Source organism: Pelodiscus sinensis, chromosome 7, assembly GCF_052426305.1.
Source record: "Pelodiscus sinensis isolate ZL-2025 chromosome 7, ASM5242630v1, whole genome shotgun sequence".
NCBI lineage: Eukaryota > Metazoa > Chordata > Testudines > Trionychidae > Pelodiscus > Pelodiscus sinensis.
Window position 1 is genome coordinate 33,082,556 of NC_143058.1, and position 16,304 is coordinate 33,098,859.

Here is a 16,304-nt window from a genome sequence, read left to right on the forward strand (position 1 = left end):
GAAATTACAAACTTACCTGCGTCCAATTTAAAGAAAAATGTAGCTATGAACCCACTGCATTTTGTACCACTCTTTCTGAGTTCAGTTTCCAGTCCCTTCATCTTTTGTTGTGTACTTTAAGATTATATAATGAAGTGAAAGTCGTTAGATAGGAACCATTCTTTTCCTCTTTTCGCTTTTATTCTCAAATGAATAAAAACAGTTGCTGCTAGACTATTCATTGTTGTTTTTTTAAATAAAACTAGTGTAGCATTAAGTCATATATTTGCTGGCATGTAAATCGCGGTGCAAATACACCAGAATAGAAGTACAATTAAAGTATTTCATGTTATTAAAAAATGAAATCCCTGCCTCCATTAGCTTATATTCGGTTTCTCTTTTTGAAGCTCTGGAAGTAGATTTAAAATAATTCCCCCTTTTCTTTCTATTTTTTCGTAGTCCAACTTGCTTTGGAGGCAAGATAGCCCTACCCCTAAAGACTTCATTCTGTGAAGCCACTGAAATTTTTCATCAGTTGTCATACATCAGCCATAATATTATCTCCCTTCCTCCACTAACAGTTCTGGAAACCTGTCTCCCTCTTATGCTGATGTTAGGCTCTGGACTAAGCTTTCACAGTGAGCAGCTGAGGAAGAGCTGGTAAACCTACAGTTTTCTACTCTACTGACACAGGAGATGGAAAGGAAAGTGGTTTTTGTTGTTGTTGTCTTGTCTTCTCACATGACACACTCAGCCAGACACTCTTTGACTGCAGGAAAAATGAACTTTTAGAAAGCAGGAAAAATGAACGTAAGATATACAATGTATGTATTGGGACAGAGAACCTAAATATGCAAAATGTTTCTTTTAGATTTCAGTTTTAAAGTTTATGGAGGCAGGGAACAAGTTTACCTCTGTATATTTTCAACAGTGCCTAGCATGACAGGGACCTGCTCTGGAATCAGGGGCTCTGTGCTCTCCCATAAGCAGAATATTAAATAACACTACTTTTAGAAAAGTATGCTGCTTGTTTGCAATTAAACTGCAGCAGAATCAAATAGTTTATTCTCTCTGCATCTTCCTTGTTGTCCCCCCTCCCACTTTCTGCAGTGTATCTTTCATTGCCACCTATAAATCTGTGTCAGTCACTGTAGGACTCTGGTTTCAAGTGAAGAAATCTAATCACTCATTGGGCACATCTGACTTTTTAGCGGGCTTCAGAGGCAATTGTGCTGTCTGCCACTGACACAGACTCACCCACTGTATGACTTTCCAGGCAGCTTTGTTCCCTTAAACATTATTTTCATTTGATTCCCCTTTGATCCTAAGGAATTTGCTTGCTATTACCTGACTGAGAATACGTCCTTGTGCAAATTCCTCATGACAGCAATATGCAAACCCTTATTATGCTAAAGAATAGGTGGTTCCCTATAGCCAGATATATCTTCTGTGCAAATCTGCTTACTGACATTCAGGACCATTCACATAATGGTGCAAAAACTATTTGGGCAGCAGTTGCTTTTGGAATCAGATGTAAAATCTGTAAATGGAGGTCCTGCTTTGTGGGAGGTAGGGAAGTACATTCTTGTCTCCAGTTAGCTTCTTGTTTTACAGACAGACTCACTGAGAATGCTGACCTCAGAGAATATGAATTCAGGTAGTAAGGATTTTACTAGTTGTTCTTATTTGATGTTTTGATGTAATAAATGTCATATTGTTGCCTACTGTTGGTGCTGTGGAGTTTTTATTCATACCAAATAATGCCTTAGAATTGCTGTGCTCTTTTTTTTAATTTTGAGAACAGTGAAAACTCTCATTTACAAGCTCCTGGCACTACAGTGCTGACATTTATAGCTGTTTCCAAAAAGAAAAAACGATTCAGCACACTCCTTTACTCTCTGGCTGGAAAAGATTTGATGGAGATGGATGTCACGAGGCGAGCACTTTTCCCCATGGCACCTCCCACTGGTCACTCTGTGAATCAGCACTCCTGCCCTCTGCGGATTGGTGTCCCAGCCTTTGGTGTAGCTCTTCTGTTGGTTCAGCTCCGTGTCCCTTCCCGGCCACGGTTCCCTTTTCTCCTCAGACTGTCCTAGGTCAGTGCTCCTTTGGCTGCACGGCTCTGCTTCACCTCTGAGAATCAAGTGTAGATCCCAGCACTAAAGTGACCTTTTATGTTTTTTTGGTCATCTTCTGATGTTAGGTCCAGATATCAATGAATGGGAGGTTGCAGTGTGTGGTGGAGGGAGTGGGGGTAAACAAAGTGGAGGTGCAAGGGGAGCGGAGGGCAGGAAAGAGACTGATATGTTTAGATGAGAGAAAGTTCAACATGAAGGAAGGAAAGTGAAAAGAGAGAATGAGGGGTAAGAAAGAGAAGCCATTCAGAGATATTGAGGATGGGGAAAAGGAGTGAATGAAAGGCATTAAAAATGAGAGGAAAATGAAGGAGATGTTAGAGTAAGTGCACACCAAAACAAAGCAATTGTAATGGGCTATCCTTCCCAAAGTATAAGACCATGTGTCTGTAGTTTGTGATCTGAGGTCAAAGGCTGCAAGTGCACTCTCATCCTTTAATTACTAAACAAACTACAAAGGGAGTAAAGATCTGTGAAAATTAGGAGTTGAACCTGCTGGAAATACTGGCTGTGGTCCTATTGGGTAAAGCAAAGTATGAAAAAAACCCATGGATTGCCTACACTTGGTGCACATTCATATTGCTAGCAGGGCTAGTCATCAGTGGGAAAGGTGGACCCAGGTCTTAGGAGGCCATTTATTAATGCACAGCTAGAGGAGAGGCTTATGGTCATATATATTCTGGTTTAAAAAATTATCTGTGCATAAGCAGAAGGATGGATGAACAACCCTATCTCACATCCAAGAGGCAGGTACAGATGTTGAACATCTGTGGAACAGGAGTGAGTAAAGACAATTGGTTAAGTCCCTAGTGCAGGGTGGATAGGTGAGTCCCGTATGTACTGCATGATGTTGGAATGCCCTATTTATGGTCACCATGAACTCATGGATATAACTTCCCTCTTATATAGACACCTCTTATGAGTTAAGGGGCAGCATCTACAGCCATCTGCTGGGGAAATAGTAGCAGCTTTGGGAAAGATTTGTCCATTACAGAAGCAAAACCCCACCATTCTTGCTATAGTACAAAGCAGCCAGTGGAATGGTAGGAAAAAGTGGTGGGTGCAAGTCCATTGGAGGGAAGGGAGCAGCCCCTAAGTTAATCAGGTGGCTTTCAGGTCAAAGCACATGGATCTATGAATAACTGCATTATTCCCTGTTTCTGTAAACACTAAGGCCTGGTAAACACTAAAGGGGAAAGTCGACTTGATACGCCGCTCCAGCTATGTTAATTACGTAGCTGGAGTTGAAGTATCTTAAATCGGGTTTTGGCACTGTCCACACAGCAGGAGGTCAAGGGGAGCAGTCACTCCCATCCACTTCCCTGACTCCTCGTGAGGAGTAGTACTACCAGCGCTGACAGGAGAGCTCTCTCAGTTCCAATTAGCATGTCTTCACTGGACCCGCTAATTTGAACCCTGGAACATCGACTGCAGCAGCGTCAATCTTCTCCATAGTATAGACAAGCTCTGACAGTTGTGTGTGGGATGTTAGGCAAGCAGCAATATTATACCAATAAAACTACTCCAAAACAGGTCACGCAAGGACTAGAAGGTTGTGGCTATGGCATGATTTTGGTATTGGCTCATCCTCAGATTCTCTGCACAGGGATGAATCCACCTCAACTAATAATGCAAGATTATTCTAAAGCGAATGGTAGTTGGCATGAGGATAAGGTAGGGACGGACAAGACAGCTTCTGTGGGCCAGATCTGACTTGCCAAGCTGGTTGATCTGGCCCATTGCCGCCCTGCCGCACTCCCACCCCCAGGCCAATCAAGGCCTGAGGACGGGGGAGCGCACAAAGTCGGGAGCACGACACCAGAGAGAACCTCCAGCTGATCAAAACAGCTAGCAGTTCTCTCTAGGTGCTGGAGGGTTGGGAGCGCAGACTTCACTCTCCCATGCCCTCAGGCCAATCAGGGTCTGTGGGCAGGGGAGCATGGGAAGCCTCCTGGTCCTGCCCCTTCTGCTTGAGGATCACAACCACTTTGGAAATTTGTGAAGTGGCTTTCCTTCAAAAATTATTGCCCACCCCTGGGACAAGGACTACCTGTTGGGTGGTTAAACTAACTTCAGAGGTAACACACAGCTCTGAACAAGATGTAGGGGATACAGATGCACTGATGCTTCCCTGAAATTGGACACAACTAGCAGAAACTTTGGAGATGGTAAAGACAGATTGCGCAGTCATTAAAAATATGACACTCATCATACAGCTCTCTAGTCCAACCATGAGGAAGGTAACAAATATAGGCAATAAATCCACTTGTAGAATATGTACAATAATCATTTGTTTGCATGCTGAATTACAAGTATGTACATATTGCTCAGATACGGCTTAACAAAGACGAGCAAATGAGGGCCATCAATATGTCATAACTGAAGCTCCCCCTCCTGCCTTATTTGCCTCTTAGAGACACTATAGGTGCACACAGTTATGCTAACCAGGGATGCACTTGCTGTTCTGAACAAAGACACCCTTGTTGTCCTTCACCTCAACTTTATCTCCAATGGTGAAGGAATCACAAGGTGGATACAGCTCTGTAGTGCTCAAGCACTAAGTCTGCTGTTTATATTATGATAGATGGTAGGAGTGTCTCTAACCCTAGGCAGCCAGCCAGCCAACCAATCATGCTCCTTTGCTCTCATGTTCCATGTTGGACATGTGGTTAGCAATTATCTTAGAAACAACTCAACAGTTTTTGAGAGTCAGAACACATTATTGCCTGGAACAGCTCCAAATGGTATCTACCAGAGTATGGAAAATACTAAGCAGGTGAAAAACACACATTTTTAAGCCAATCAGATAAATATTATGGGCTGCAGCCAGCCCACCCAAAAATTGCACAGAGACATCCTGAGAAGGTTGACTGCTTTCCAGCTGCAGGCCAGAAAATGGACCTTTAACACTCAGTGGAGATTTCCCTCATTTGTGGACTTAGAGTAAAATTTTTCGGAGAGCTTAACACCCAGGTTTTTAAGGTCATTTAGATGTTGCCCCATTCGGCATTGCAAGGCCCAAGTGATTTAAATAGTCCCATTTTCAAAAGTGACTTAAGTTCTCAGGTCTAAATCCCAGGTGCACTTGAAAATCCCTCTAATGCCTCATCTGCAGTTACATACTGCTAAACACTTTTAAAAACCTGGCCCTTCAGCCTTGCAATGGTGAGTATATACCTTTGAAACTGGATCCTAAGTCCCATTTTCATATAGTTAAGGTACTTTTGAAAATGTTGCTCATTATCTAGCAGTTTCAGTTAAGCAGACTTCTAATTAATCTACAGTTTTCACAAATCAATATATCTCTCTGCATGACTGAGTTGTTAAGTCAGCTAATATATTTGTTAGTTTTTAAAGTGCCACTGGACTGACTCCTTGTTGTTTTTGCTGAAATAGGCTAACAAGGCTACCTCTCTGAAGAAGTGGGCTGTGCCCACAAAAGCTCATGATACCATCTACATGTTTTGTTAGTCTATAAAGTGCTATCACACCATTTGTTGTTTTTTAAGTTTATCCTGTATAGACTAAGGCTACATCTATACTGTAGCCTTCTTGTGGAAAAACATATGCAAATGAAGCACAGCGTGGAATATTGCCACGCTTCATTTGCATAAGTAATGAGCAGCCATTTTTGCTCAAGAGGCTTTTGCGCAAAAATGAGCCATGTAGACGGCTCCTTTTTGCGCAAAACCCCCTTCTAGCACAAGAGCTGTTCTTCCTCATTTTTCGTTCTTCCTCTTCCACACTCGGCTACCTCCTGAAGTCTCTGAAATAAGTCAGCTCAGTTTCTGGCCTGTTTAACTGTATGAGATTAACACTTCAGGGCAGGGGTTGTCTTGATCTCTGTGTGCTGTACAGGTTCCCAGACCCTGACAAATAATGCAGAATAATATTAATGAGAAAATGTACCAGCACTGAAAGCATAGATGCACAGCTAGTTAGTAAGGAGAAGATCTATCAAAATGAAGGCAAATGTTATCCCTCATAAACAGAATATTAATATTTATTTAAGGGTGTCTGTTAAAGTGAGATTTATACAGTCTTTGCATCTACACAGCACCTGAAACTTGAAATAAGATACGAAATTTTTGCATGCATAGCTTATTTTGAGTTTATTTTTAAATAGCTTATTTTGTCATTTGGCGCTGTCTGCACAATGTCAAATTTCAAAATACAGTGTTATTTTGAGCCACCTCTTATTCCTCATACAGGGTGTGTCTAGATTACATCCCTCTGTCAGCAGAGGTATGTAAATGAAGCTGGGATTTAAATATCCCGTGCTTCATTTGCATAATTACATAATGGTGCTCTTTCGAAAAAGCGCTATTTAGAAATTGAAACCTCAGTCTAGACGTGGTTCTTTTGAAAATGGGGTGCTTTTTCAAAAGATCCTGTAAACCTCAAAAATGAGGTTTACAGGATCTTTCAAAAAAGCATCCCATTTTCAAAAGAACCATGTCTAGACTGAGGTTTCAATTTCAAAATAGCACTTTTTCGAAAGAGCACCATTATGTGATTATGCAAATGAAGCACGGGATATTTAAATTCCAACTTCATTTGCACTTTCAAAGTTCTTCATTTACATCCCTCTGCCGACAGAGGGATGTAGTCTAGGCGTAGCCACAATTAGGTTTACAGGGATGGCAAAATAGCGTGTCTGCTATGTTTCGAAATAGTGGATGTGTTAGGATTGAAAGTTTTATTCTTTTCCCCCATAAAAGATCTCATGTGCTTCGTTTAAGCATAACAGATGCATTCAGAAGACCTCTGGTACCTCGGGTATCCTGAAATAACTTTGCTGTGTAGACATACCTTTTGAGACCTCTGGTACAGAATGATGGAAACAAAAATGATGAGTGTAAAAACCTGAACACTCGTGGTGTGATAACTTCCAGGTATCTAGTAGCTTGGAATTTCCTTGACTGTCACTAATGTGGTACAAAGTCTATGCTAATTGATCTTCTCCAAGTGATGAATGAAGATCAAGGATCCGTGCTGATATTGTTAAGTGGCATCGACACAGCTGACTGTAGGGAGTTGTTGGCAAACCTCTGGACTGAAGCAGGAGTAGGCCAGGTAGCTCAGAAGTTGATTTTTTCCCTTCCATGGACCGCTCTCAAGAGGTATGTTGGCAATGGTTATCTTTCTCAAGGGCACTCTCATATGATATTCTATAGGGTTACCTCTTTCTCACTCTTGTTCTATTTGCATATGAGGCCAGAGGACGGCTTCATGAGAAAGCGTGGATTACAGCATTACACTCAGCTTTACATTTGTATCTCTTCTGATTCAGAGTGCCTCTGCCAGTGTCTAGTTGAGATTAGGGAACTGCCGAGAGCAAACTGGGAGAGCTCCAATCCAGATAAAATAGGAAGATTTGGAAAAGCTATAGAAACGTGTGACAAAGATTACATCTGCCTCTCTGAGAAGGTGTCAATTCCTGCCACTGGCACTCACCCATTTCTTCCTGGGTGATCAGATTTTAAGGGCAGCCAATACGTGTTTTTCCAGCTGTGTCTGACTAGAAGATGGTGACTCTCTGTTTACTACTATGATTAATGTATTTCGCCCCTCAGGGTTAGAAAAATGCACAGTGCTTCCCTGAGACTGCATTTTAAGTCTGCTCTGAAACTGCTGGAGAAATTGGCAGCCTACATGCTTAGCAGGGTGTCCTATATTAGTGGCACTGGTTGCATATAGGCCTCCAAGTTGAATTTACAGTGAAGCCCTAAGTGGTCCAGGACCTGCCTGCATGGGAGTTCTCCTCTATCCTCTTATGGTGCTGCAGCAGCAGAGAGCAGTAGACACACTCAAGCTGGACCTTCATGTGTCTGGACAGCTTTGGACAGCCTGCTCCCTGGGGATAAGTCTACACTTGCACTCTAGTTTGAACTAGGGATGCAAATATAGGTACTCGAAATAGTCAGTGAATCGAGGATTTAAATATCCCACGCTTCATTAGCATGATCTCATTGCGTGTTACTCTGATCAACAGCTGTTTCCAAAGTGAAAGTGTGCACCGGGATGTGTTAGTTTGAACCAGACCCCCTGGTTTGAATTAATGTTACTCCTCATTTTTGTAGGCACCTAGGCACTTACTTATTAGCTGTATAAATCTAAATCAATAAAATAATAGTCCAATACCTTTTACACAAGATAGTTCTTTCTTTCCTTCCTTATTCTGTGTAAGGGAAAATGGAAATGAATAATGGAAAATTCTTATATGATTACATGGCTTCCTCTATCATTTTCTACCATGAAAATGAGACACAAGTAAAACCACGAAGGATGTCAATAAAAATCTCAATGCATGACTGTTTCATACCTTAATATGCAATGCAGCCTACCAGAGAAGTTCCTCAGACCATGGTACAATTAGATCCCAGGGAAGTAAAATACAAACACAAGAAAGGTCTTGATGGATAAAATATCCTTTTGTAATTCCCTAAATAACTTTTGTTTTCCAACAGCAAAATGTGTACAGCCAAGATTTTGCAAATAAAAATCTTAATATTTATGAAATAGTAAAATAAAAATATATCATTGTCAATGTTAGATGATAACATGGCTATTTAACCTAACAGTACTGTATACGCCTCTGAATTGTAAGGAATCCCTCCCTTCTTCTCCCTAGTGAGATAAATATGGTTTGTCACATTGAGAGAATATTCTGTACCACAGGAATAATCAGAACATATTGTTGGCTCCAATTTTCCATCATTTATTTTTTTTGGTATCAAACAAAAGTAAAGTTCAGCACACAATTTGGTCATGGGTGGAAAGAGAATTAGCCATATAATGTGCACTACTCTTGGATGTATAACTTGAAAGAAATGCTGCCTGTGTCAATTCACATTGTTCATTGTACTTACTGATACTATGAAAGGATTTTGATTTTCATTATTATGTACTTTGCATGTTGTTTATATTAAATCAATGTACTGCTTACCTCCTTGTGTCCCTGCAGCTGATCCATAGGCTTTTTTGAAAGAAAACTGAACTCACACAGACAAAGACTGATTCCTCATTCATCTGACATGTCATGCCAACAAATAGGTTTTTTGTGCACTCTGTCAGTGTCTTAATCAGAGTGTCACACCAACCCATAGCACCTTCCCAGCTCTGAAACCTCTTCCAACACTTAATCCTTCAACGTGTATATGTTGTAAAGACATTCAGATGAGGCTTGATAATATATTAAATGTACATGTTTCTGTCATCACTTCATTTTGTCACACATCATAATTACTCTTGATTCCCCCCTCTTCTTTTAAATTCTGAAAGAAAACTACTACTAGTTTTTTTTAAGCTTTGTTTTATTCTGAACATAGTATTTTGTGAATTATCTTATCTAATGCCTGTCATATGGTCAGATGGACTAATGTATGAAGATGCATCTCTATCAGTAAGTCAAGGATGGTGAATAAAGAATCTGTATCTGGCTCACTTTGTGAGAGAGGAGAAATAAACAGAATAGATTTATTCATAATCACAAATTGCATATTGGAACACCATGTACTGGGCATGGGGCACAGATTCTATACTTTCACCATTATAAAGAAAATATTCGGTTTTAGGAGCTATTAACTACATAAACCACATTAACTACTACTGAAGTCCTGTGTACATAATCATATCAGTAATGCAGGTATTTTGTGCTTAGGCTGCAATGGTCATGTGGAAATATATAACTTGATATTCTGAGATGCTGAATGCATGATATTCCCACTGCCCTCCAAGGGAATTGAGTGCAGCCAGTCAGCACCTTGAAGGATGGTGTCCTTACATCTGCATCATTGACTAGACGCAATTATTTATGCATTTAATGCAGAAAGACGGTGTTTCTCAAATTGGGGTCTGTGGGCCCCTGGAGTGTCCATGAGGAAAACTCTAATGAATCCTCAGGTCCCGCTGACTAACTCCTACTCCTCCATCCCTAAACTCCTCCCCTTCCTGCAGCTAAGGTAAGCTCCCTACCTGCCTTGCTTCTGCGCGGCTCCAGAAGTGGCTGCTAGATCCCTGCAGCCCTTATGGCAAGGGAAGCTCTGTGTGCTGGCCCTACCTTGAGTGCCAGTTTCACAGTTCCCATTGGCTGGGAACTGTAACCAATGGGAACTGAGGGGTAGCACCTGAGGGTGCAAGATCAGCATGTGGGACCTCCCTGGCTGTCCATGTGTTTACTGATCACAGTGACTTGGTAGCCACTTCCTGGGAACTGTGGTGAGTGCTATGTGTCCCTCCACCCCATAACCGCTCCCACTCCCAACCAACTGTCCCAGCTGAGTCACCTCCCACACCCAAACTGTTTCCCAGAGACCCCCCCCCCACACCAGCACCCAACCTCCTGTCCCAGCCCAGAGTCCCCCTCCTGCACTCCAAAACCCTTCACCACACCAGAGCTCACACTCCCAAGTGGAGTCCTTATCTCTTTGTATACCCTAATCCCCTGCCACAGCCCAGAGTCCTTTCCCAAACCCAAACTCTCCCAAAGCCCCCTCCCACCCTCAAAATCTTGCCCCATCTTGCACTTCAACCTCCTCATCCCTGGCATTCCAGAGACACTAAATTATTTATTTGTTTGTGGTCATTTAGGAGTAGTCTCACTTTTTATTTAAAGACTGGAGTCTGAAATAATCTCACTGAGCTTCTGTTGATTTTTTTTTTTTACTAGGCTGAGTTGCAGGTGACCCGTATTTCTTCTGTACAAAATCTGTTAGGGTATGTCTACACTACCCCGCTAGTTCGAACTAGCGGGGGTAATGTAGTCATCCGCACTTACAAATGAAGCCCAGGATTTGAATTTCCTAGGCTTCATTTGCATGAAGTCGGCAGGCACCATTTTTAAATGCTGGCTAGTTCGGATTAGGTAGAATGAGGTGTACAGCTAGTTCGGATTAGGAAGCCTAATCCAAACTAGCTAGTCCGTGCCACGTGTAGCTGCACGGCACGGAGTCTGAACTAGCCGGCATTTAAAAATGGCGCCTGCCGGCTTCATGCAAATGAAGCCCGGGAAATTCAAATCCCGGGCTTCATTTGCAAGTGCGGATGACTACATTACCCCTGCTAGTTTGAACTAGCGGGGTAGTGTAGACATACCCTTAGAGAAACAGGTATTAACTAACATAATGTTCAAATATTCACATTGTGAACTTTGGGATCAGATTTTATTTATTTAATCTCATTTCACCTGCAGCAAATTCAGGGTAATAGAACATCAAAGTGTTTTTGTATTACAATTACAGTGAAGGCCATTGGCCTGGTTATATCTGTTCTGCTGTCGCAAAGCTGTGTCAGAATAATGCTGGCACACAGTGGAGTTGTGGTAGACCCACATGTCGTGTGCTCTGCTGGACCAGCCTACACTGATGTCCACAAAGTGGCCCCGGTGGTCAGACACAGCCTGCAGGATGACAGAAAAGTATCCCTTCCGGTTGATGTACAGGGAGGCCTGGTGGTTCGAGGCACAGATAGGGATGTGTTCCCCATCGATAGCCCCCCCGCAGTTGGGGAAGCCCAGGGTGCCAAACCCCTTGATGACCACATCCACATCAGCAAGGTGGATGACTCTGTGGCGCAGGACTCTGTTGATGGCCTTGACCACCTGCAGAGGGACACACAAAACCGAGAGTCACTGGGGTGCCAGGGTGGCTGAAAGTGCTCCCTCCCTGCCACTGCCCCACACCCCCACTCCCTAGGAGCAACCCCCCCTGCAATCCTGGCCACTGCAGCAGTCCCTAGTGCAGGCGGGACAGAACCAACCCTCCTGGGGAGGGGACTTTCGCCACTTCCCCCCCTTTCCCCTAAGGCAGCCACTTCCGTCTTTGCACCCCCCCCCCCAACCTCCTGGCACAGTGGCCAGAGATTGCCGTACCTGCATGAGCACTTCTCCAACAATGGATCTCCCCACGCTGAACTGGTTCGCCACGGATCGGTAGCTATTGGTGTGGAGAGTTTCCATAGGGCGATAGCCACACACTCTGGAGGGGAATGGCGGACCTCATGTGTGTGTCCCATCACCACAGAGCAGGGATGAGCCACTCAAGAGCTCCAGGAAGGTGTCCTTCTTCATTCTGAAGTTCTGTGTCCATTGTTGGTCTCCCCAGCAGTCCAGGATGATATGGTTTCACCAGTTGGTGCTGGTGTCCAGATGCCAGATGTGGCAGGGCACACTGGTGTCCAGAGCTGCAGCTTCTCCTCCACCTACCCCAGTAGGGTCTGGAAGAAGGCCTGGGGGTTGGGTTGTTGCAGATCCTGAGAGGCAGCCTGCAGAAAGTGCTGCCAGGCTCACAGCAACATGTCCAAGAGAAGCACCAGAGTGCCCAGAGGCAGCTCTGGCTCCATACTGCAGAGTGCTGTGGTGTCCTTGCAACCATAGCACGCAGTGGAAAAAATGCTTTGCTGTCCCTCAGCGAGGTAGGCAAGCAAGCAGCAAAACCAGAGAACTGGCTGTCCAGGGGGGTCCCTTTAATCATAGGCCTCAGATGGCCTCAGGCAGCAGCCACACAAAGTAACTCCTGACCTGATGCCCTGCCAGAATCGGTTCTGGCCATCCTTAAATGCGATTCAGTGTCCAATCACTGTGGATGTGCTATTTCAAAATAGCAAAATGCTATTTTGAAATGCATTTTGTGTCTAGTATCAGAGGGGTAGCCGTGTTAGTCTGAATCTGCAAAAGCGACGAAGAGTCCTGTGGCACCTTATAGACTAACTGAAGTGTAGGAGCATAAGCTTTCGTGGGCAAAGACCCACTTCGTCAGATGCATGTAGTGGAAATTTCCAGAGGCAGGAATAAATATGCAGGCCAGGATCAGGCTGGAGATGACCAGGTGGATCCAATCAAGGAGGATGAGGCCCACTTCTAGCAGCTGATCTGGAGGTGTGAATTCCAAGAGAATAGAAGCTGCTTTTGTAGTTAGCAAGCCATTCACAGTCTTTGTTTAATCCAGAGTTGATTGTGTCAAACTTAAAGATGAACTGTAGCTCAGCAGTTTCTCTTTGAAGTCTGGTCCTGAAGTTTTTTTGCTGCAGGATGGCTACTTTTAGATCTGCAATAGTGTGTCCAGGAAGATTGAAGTGTTCCCCTACAGGTTTTTGTATGTTGCCATTCCTAATATCAGATTTGTGTCCATTGATTCTTTTACGTAGGGACTGTCCTGTTTGGCCGATGTATATAGCAGTGGGGCATTGTTGGCACATGATGGCATATATTACGTTGGTGGATGTGCAGGAGAATGTACCAGTGACAGTATGGCTGATCTGGTTAGGTCCTGTGATGGTGTTGCTGGTGTATATATGTGGGCAGAGTTGGCACCGAGGTTTGTTGCAAGGATTGGTTCCTGAGTTCGAGTTATTATGGTGCGGTGTGTAGTTGCTGGTGAGAATATGCTTCAGGTTGGCGGGTTGTCTGTGGGCAAGGACCGGCCTACCTCCCAAGGCCTGTGAGAGCAAGGGATCATTGTCCAGGATGGGCTGAAGATCACTAATGATGCGTTGGAGAGGTTTTAGCTGGGGACTATAGGTGATGGCCAGTGGTGTTCTGTTGGTTTCTTTCTTGGGCTTGTCCCGTAGCAGGAGGCTTCTGGGTACACGTCTGGCTCTGTCAATCTGTCTCCTCACTTCCTCGTGTGGGTATCGCAGTTTACAGAATGCTTGTTGAAGGTCTTGTAGGTGTAGGTCTCTGTCTGAGGGGTTGGAGCATATGCGGTTGTACCTCAGTGCTTGGCTGTAAACAATGGATCGTGTGGTGTGTCCGGGATGGAAACTGGAGGCATGCAGGTAAGTATAGCGGTCGGTAGGTTTTCTGTATAGGGTGGTATTGATATGACCATCACTTATTTGTATCGTGGTGTCCAGGAAATGGACCTCCCGTGTAGATTGGTCCATGCTGAGGTTGATGGTGGGGTGGAAGCTGTTGAAATCATGGTGAAATTCTTCCAGAGTCTCCTTCCCATGGGTCCAGATGATGAAGATGTCATCGATGTAGCGTAGGTAGAGAAGGGGTGTAAGTGGACGAGAGCTGAGGAAGCGTTGTTCCAGGTCAGCCATAAAAATGTTGGCGTATTGTGGGGCCATGCGGGTGCCCATAGCAGTGCCACTGGTCTGGAGGTATATGTTGTCACCAAATCTGAAATAGTTGTGTGTGAGGATAAATTCACAGAGTTCAGCCACCAGTTGTGCTGTGGCATCATCAGGAATACTGTTCCTGACAGCTTGTACTCCATCTGCATGTGGGATGTTTGTGTAGAGAGCCTCTACATCCATGGTGGCTAGGATGGTGTTTTCTGGAAGATCACCTATGCATTGTAGTTTTCTCAGGAAATCCGTAGTGTCACGAAGGTAACTGGGAGTGCTGGTGGCGTAGGGTCTGAGCAGAGAATCCACATAGCCAGACAGTCCTTCAGTAAGAGTGCCAATGCCCGAGATGATGGGGCGTCCGGGATTTCCAGGTTTGTGGATCTTGGGTAATAGATAGAACAACCCTGGTCGGGGCTCTAAAGGTGTGTCGATTTGTTCCTGTGTTTGTTTGGGGAGTGTCCTGAGCAGATGGTGCAGTTTCTTAGTATATTCCTTAGTGGGATCTGAGGAAAGTGGCCTGTAGAATTTGGTATTGGAGAGTTGTCTGGCAGCCTCCTTTAGGTAGTCAGGCCTGTTCATGATGACAACAGCACCTCCTTTGTCAGCCTCTTTGATTATAATGTCAGAGTTGTTCCGGAGGCTGTGGATGGCATTACGTTCTGCACGACTGAGGTTACCAGGCAAGCGATGCTGTTTTTCCACAATTTCTGCCTGTGCACGTCGGCGGAAGCATTCTATGTAGAGGTCCAGACTGTCATTTCGGCCCTCAGGAGGAGTCCATGTGGAGTTCTTCTTCTTGTGCTGTTGGTGGGAAGGTATCTGTGTGTCAGTGCACTGTTCAGTGTCGTGTTGGAAGTATTCCTTGAGACGGAGACGGCGAAAGTAGGCTTCCAGATCACCGCAGAACTGTATCATGTTAGTGGGGGTGGCGGGGCAAAAGGAGAGTCCCCGAGAAAGAACAGATTCTTCTGCCGAGCTGAGTGTGTAGTTGGAGAGATTGACGATATTGCTGGGTGAGTTAGGGGTACCATTGTTGTGGCCCCATGTGGCAGGTAGGATTTTAGACAGCTTACAGTCCTTTTTCCTCTGTAGAGAAGTGAAGTGTGTAATGTAGATCTCCTGTCTTGTTTTAGTAAAGTCCATTTGTGCAGAAGGTTGGTGTTTTATGAGAGACTCCAGATTGGAGAGCTCTTTTTTGATGTTTTCCTGTTTGCTGTACAGGATGCTGATCAGGTGGTTCCTCAGTTTTTTGGAAAGTATATGGCATAATCTCTCACTGTAGTCTGTGCAGTATGTAGATAGCAATGGATTTTTCACCTTCAGTCCATTTGGTATAATGTCCATCCGTTTGCATTTGGAGAGAAAGATGATATCTGTTTGTACTTGTGCAAGTTTCTTCATGAGGTTGATAGATTTCCACTCCATACGGCTAAATGCAGTGCCTTGCATGGTGTCAAGTATCAGAGGGGTAGCCGTGTTAGTCTGAATCTGCAAAAGCGACGAAGAGTCCTGTGGCACCTTATAGACTAACTGAAGTGTAGGAGCATAAGCTTTCGTGGGCAAAGACCCACTTCGTCAGATGCATGTAGTGGAAATTTCCAGAGGCAGGAATAAATATGCAGGCCAGGATCAGGCTGGAGATGACCAGGTGGATCCAATCAAGGAGGATGAGGCCCACTTCTAGCAGCTGATCTGGAGGTGTGAATTCCAAGAGAATAGAAGCTGCTTTTGTAGTTAGCAAGCCATTCACAGTCTTTGTTTAATCCAGAGTTGATTGTGTCAAACTTAAAGATGAACTGTAGCTCAGCAGTTTCTCTTTGAAGTCTGGAGGCTCTCCAATCTGGAGTCTCTCATAAAACACCAACCTTCTGCACAAATGGACTTTACTAAAACAAGACAGGAGATCTACATTACACACTTCACTTCTCTACAGAGGAAAAAGGACTGTAAGCTGTCTAAAATCCTACCTGCCACATGGGGCCACAACAATGGTACCCCTAACTCACCCAGCAATATCGTCAATCTCTCCAACTACACACTCAGCTCGGCAGAAGAATCTGTTCTTTCTCGGGGACTCTCCTTTTGCCCCGCCACCCCCACTAACATGATACAGTT